Genomic DNA, 6,000 nt, shown 5'->3' with positions numbered 1-6,000 from the left:
TAATGAGATCAGATTGCTCAAAGCCCTGTCCAACCTGATCTTGAACACTTCCAATGATGAGGTAGCCACAGCCTCTCTGGGCAACCTGTTTCTGTGATTCACAACCCTCATAAAAAACCGTCCTCCTTATGTTCAATATAAAACCTACCCTCTTTCAGTTTAAAACTGTTGCCCTTTGTCCTGTCACTACAAGCCTTGGTAAAAAGTCCATTTCCAGCTTCCTCATAAACACCCTTTATATATTGAAAGGCTGCAATAAGGCCTTTCCAGACCCTTCTCTTCTCCAGGCTGAACAACCCCAACTCCCTCAGCCTTTCCTCATAGGAGAGGTGCTCCAACCCTCTGATCATTTTTGTGGCCTCCTCTGGACCTGCTCTAACAGGTCCATGTCTTTCTTGTGCAAGGGCTCCCAGATTTGGACACAGAACTCCAGGTGGGGTCTCAGAATGCAGAGCAGAGGGGGAGAATCACCTCCCCCAACCTGCTAGCCATGTTTCTTTTTATCTTGTTTTCTTTTTATGGAGGCCAGGATCATGTTGAGTACTTCATCCACCAAAATAAAAATATTTGAATCTGGTACTTTAACCCAAGTTCACTTTCATCATTATAAATGAAGCAGAACGTAAGAATCCAAAATAAATTCTTACAGGCATCCAAAATTAATTCACGGAAGGGAGAATCTACAGACATAGCCTATACCAGCTGTTGTCAGCCGTTTTCACATCACACACTTGAGGTCAGGGAGCCCTAGAGGCTGCTTGTCATACAATTAAATGAAGGTTTTGATGAAATCACCTTGAAGTCAAGCAACTGTGAGCAGACACCAAGATTAAGTGTTTGTTCATTTGCCAGACTATGGCCAAAAAGAGCACATCATTTTATTTCAGCAGATATTTCTATAAAGAATGGAGTAGGCACTGACAGTATAGCCTATTATTCTACCTTTTCCTTCTTTTTTCAACATCAGCGGTGTCAGGTAAATTTTGGAGAGAAAGCTAGTTTTGTTCTAACTTCTTCAGAAGAGGTTTTGGAGGATGTGATTATTTACTGTATTTCTTTACAGTCCTCACAATATGAAACCCAACTTAGGCACTGTCTTTGAGCACCAGAGCAATAAAAGTCTGTAACAGCCACAGCACCAAGGATGAATCTGGATGCATTAGAAGATCTCAGCAGAAAGCGCATGTCCAAGAGCACATCATTACATGTAAGGAAAATTGCTGACTTTTAACTTCTTCCTTCTTTTCCTAATTTCTACTTCTCATGACTGATACAGGAATGTGATTATTAGCAACCTTCTTGCAAACCAGTGCTGGGATGCTGCTGCTAGTTGTCCTCTTTCCAGTTAAATCTATACAGAAGCCCCCAACTGGTGCATTATCTTGCAGGCTTCTCATCATTTGCAATGTGAGAACTGTCTTCATTTGAGGAAAAAAAAAGTCTGGCTTAATTTAATTTTTCATTTCTCCCTTTTCCTTGTATCTACAGGCACGATTTTTCTAAGAGGCCTGTTTTTCTGCATTTTGATGGTGTACTTTATACCCCTGGAGAGAACAGACATTCTACATTACCGTCTGAGCAGACTCAGCAGGGTGTCCAAGAGTGCAGATTTCTCAGGGTCTTCTCCTCTGCCTCATTCATTACTGAACAAATACCTCCAGAACTGAAAGTGTGAGTTAGCAACCCCAACTGCTCTGAATATACCCTGCTATGAGAGGAGCCAACAGAACATATGTGATATTCTTATCCCCTTCTTCCAGCAGATCCCAGAGGGTTTTGCAAACTATATCAGTCTTGAAGGGGAATGCAGGTCATACCTTGTTTTTTTTTAACGATTTAAAGGATTTAAAGTTAGAATAGGCTCAGCTGGTCAACTAAGATAGTATCAATGGCAAAGTGAACTAAAAAGCCCAGAATCTCTGCCTTCTGACAAACGCGTGGTCAGGTTTTCTGCACTTTTAATTCATTTCACTCACTGCCCTGAGCAGAGATCTAAAACTTACTTATTTCTGACAGGGACTGCACTTCATTTTAAAGGGGGATTTCTCCTCACTTATATGCTCCCTTTCCCCACTCTGCTGTCTCAGATGACAAATCTTATTCATTCTTAGGCCTACAAATTGTCTTTACACATATTCTACAACGCACCTCATCTTGCATGATGCATTGACCTATTCTTGCTTCGAATGAAGGACATAGGTGCCTGCAGGACTAGCATTAATACTATTTTGCATAGCAACTAATTACAAGGGTGTACTCAGAGAAGGTATGATCAGCAATTCCTTGTCAATATCTCCCAACAGATGTAATATTAAAGACTGGATTGTTACAATAGTGTCACTAACAAAAGGGTCTTGTGCTAGAAGTTGCCAAGGATCTTTTTTAAATATCTGAGCTCTGTTATTTAAATACAAGCTGCAACCCAAGCCTTGAGACATTGAAGTCTCAGACACCCAGGGTACAATGTGAAAATCAAGCCATTTCATGACCACTTAACATTGCACGCATGGCTGTGGCAGTATAATATAAACTTTCACTACTGCAAACTTCCCTGCCACACAAACCCACCTCCAGCCCCTTGCCCACCCTTGTTCACAGGGAGAAAGTACTCTTCCAGAGACAACACATTCAGACATGCAAGCTACCCTGATTTCTAGGTGTGCAAGCCCCAGACAAACCCGGCAGAGACTGAAGCTGTCCATTTCCTTGTAGAATGCTCACGGCATCTGCCCCCATGAAGTTCGGATTGTCACCACAACAGTTGCATTCTAAAAGCAGTTATCTCACCGCTACAACAGTAGGGATATATCTGCTATCTTTCTTTGACTGTTTTCCTTCTTATAGGGAAGAGATAGTGCAAGGAAACCTGAGGACAGTGAAGAGAACAGACAACATTTTTACTAGTTAGTCTATCTTGCCATTTTGCATTGGAGGAGGTGCAAAGAGAAGGTATTTCTTCAAACACAGTGGTGATTAGAATCGTAAAACTGTTTATCTGGTGCTTCTTTCCTCTTCCTTCCTTCCCCTCCCCAAGATTTTCTTTTAAACACAGCAATAGATTTTATCCCCAGATGACATCTACTTTTTCCTAGCTATTTTTTGTTTGTCTGTGGTTTGTTTCTCTAGAACAGAAAATAAAGCTGAATAATTTCATCTAAACTACATTAGTTGTTCAGTGTTTTGCACTGTTTTTAGCAGGCAGGCTAAGTGTTTGTTAGAAAACATGTTTTGACAAAGGAGAAAAGTAATTTCCAGCTAGTTCTAGCTGTAAGAAAGGTGAGAGCTCTACATGGCTCACTGAGTCTGTAACTGTATCAGAGATTTAAAAGGTGCCAATTTAAGATCTAATCCCAAAGCCCTTGCATGAGTGGTCCCATTAAAGGGAGAACAAATTTACTCTTTGCCCTCATAGATTTATACTGGTTGTCAATATAAGCAAATGAGAATGAAAGAAACTTGGAACCACAGCCTGTTCTAAATTGCACCACTTCAAAGAAACTCTCCAGGAGTGGAAGGATGGGCTTTTCGTTACCGTTGGCAACACATGGAATTGAGTCAGACAGATACAAGTTTTATGTTAACAAAGGTGGTATAATTTTATACACTCTAATATCTCTGAATGGTACAATACCTTTCAAAGACAAAAGTTAGAATGGCTCCTTCATAATGCACTCATAGTAGCTGCTAGGTATGGATTCAACTCTTCATTAGCTGATGAGGTTTAAACAAACCATTTCTATAAGCGACTCTATCTGGACGCTACATTTTGTAATCATCTCAGTGATGTCTGTGTGTAAGCATCAAGGCAATGATTGCTTGATTGTCAATGTTCCATCACTTATAATATTTCTAAAGTAAACAACTCCCTCTCCATTGGGAAATACTATCTAGGCTAAATCAAACTGTGAAGTACTAAAAGAAAGCTAGCCTCCTCCATATTAATCCTAAACCATTTATGATGGACAAAAGCATTTAGTTTCCAGATCTAATGAGACCTGTGTGTTCTAAAGCAACTCTTTAATTGATAAGTGAGGAGATGAATGACCTGGTTTGTATCATGAAGAAAAAATAATGTGCAACATCGTGTTTCCAAGCCAGTTAGAGTGTGGAAGAATTCTTGACTCATACTTTGAGTGTCAAGAGGTACATTGCCTGAATGGGTTTCACCATTCCTTGGGCACCTGGCTCAGAAAATCCTCTGCATATTGTGTATTTGGAAAAATAGAAGCCAAATCATGTTTGTCTGGTTCTCCCATATGCTAAAGCTTCTTAAATCTACAGTAAAGCCTCCTTAATAGGGATGTAAATTACAGTCATACTATGACACCTTAAACAATGCACAGGAAACTGGTATATGTGAAAATGAGACCTGCTGAGTGACACTCTCTTGTGAAAATCTGGCTATTGGTGACAAGAGGAGACAGCAAGAGGATGGAAATTGTCTCTGAATCTTAGAAAATGTACTGGTGTGGGCAGAGCAAGATGCTGACCATATTTTATTTAGATGTAATGTAAACCTAGCTTCCACATAATACAATCCTGATCTAAAGGCTGTTGTGTTAGAATGCATATTGTACCCATATTTCCAGTCAAGTTTGTTCCTTACCGATAAATAACAAAATTGAGATAAGACTACTGAATCCCAGAGGAATAAGCACAGAGTTATGCTTTAAATAGACAAAGAAATCCACTGGAGAATAAGATCCTACTGTCTACTCAGTCCATGAGAACAGAAGTGAATTAAACTCAGGGTCAATCTCTCTGTAAGCCCTGTACTTATTCCTGCCAACATACAACTCGGTGCCGCAAACCACCTCACCCCTCAGTTCAGCACCACTCAGTCCAATGAACTGAAAAGAGAGCTTCCCTCTACAATCAGCCTCCCAGCCTCACTACCCATTAACTACTCTGAGCATTTCCAGATTTCCTCTTATTTCCTATTTCCTCATTGGTTTCAATCCTGCTTCACAAAATGGTAAAGCTCCTTCTGAGTTAACCTCAGAAAAGGGATCTTAGCCCCTGATGGGTTTTCAGCAGCTCTTGGCAGTGGCCTAAATTCAATTTCCTTGAGCAACAGTAAAAATTTTCACCAACAGCACCAAGAGCAGTATTAGGTGCTTCAGATAACCCCACTTCAACTCTGCAACAGCGTTTTTCTCTGCACTGCACTTTGCAGTCCTCTTTGCACTACAGATGCCATATATATTACAAATCACAGACAGACGGGAATCCTACAGCATTTCTTGGAAACCTTTTTCCCCACAAAAATAGAAAGACAGCCAAAGAGCACAAAGATGTTTACCCTCCCAGAAAGAGCAGCAGTTCTTTTTTTGACTAATGCTGGCTTTGCACATGAACTCTGATTAACTCCTGTTAAGCCTCGTTGTTTGCAGATTGCTCCCATTTCCCACCCTCAGTCTCTCCACCAAGCAACAAAAACCCCCACATATTCAAGGAAAAAAGTAGGATCAGAAAAGGAAAAAATAAGAGGAGTTTTGTTCTCACTTTCTGAAAGGCACATGTTTCTTTAGAGGCAGAGATGACAAGGTGTTCATAATGTTTGCTGACCTGAAAGAAAATTGTATTTCCAGAAGTGTGAAGAAAATCTGTTCCATTAATTCATTTGCATTTTATCCCCCATAACATTAGGAACATAACCCTTTCTCTTTCTCCCATCCGATGACATTCCACATCACAGCTAGGCTGAGGCCACTGTCATGCCCCATTAAGCATTAGGGGACTTTTCTCAACCAATACAAGTATTTAAACACTCCCTAGAAAACACATTAATCAAATGGATCCACAGTTGTGTAAAATCAAAGTTTTTAAGTGTACCATATTTAATAAGAAATGGGCTGTCAAACTTCAACATGCCAAATTCGTATAGCTCATTGAACCTCCTGGCTTATGAATAACACGTAGAAGCACAGTCCCTTTGATATGTCTACTTTTTTTGATATTTTTGTTTCCTTAAAAAATATTCAAAGCTAAAATCTAAAT

General features: G+C 40.0%; 1 long non-coding RNA gene across 1 annotated transcript in view; it reads left to right on the top strand.

Moving 5' to 3' along the window:
* Positions 1 to 2,845: 2,845 nt before the first annotated feature.
* The window catches only part of LOC113481551, a 99,340-nt gene continuing 96,185 nt past the window's right edge, over positions 2,846 to 6,000 (top strand). The window contains exon 1 of the long non-coding RNA XR_003398695.1: positions 2,846 to 2,949. This is a non-coding gene — a long non-coding RNA (uncharacterized LOC113481551). The remainder of the gene's footprint in view (positions 2,950 to 6,000) is intronic.

Source organism: Athene cunicularia (assembly GCF_003259725.1).
Source record: "Athene cunicularia isolate RWA chromosome 6 unlocalized genomic scaffold, athCun1 chr6_part1, whole genome shotgun sequence".
NCBI lineage: Eukaryota > Metazoa > Chordata > Aves > Strigiformes > Strigidae > Athene > Athene cunicularia.
The sequence above is the reverse complement of the archived record's forward strand: the minus strand, read 5'-3'. Positions and strand labels throughout refer to the sequence as shown.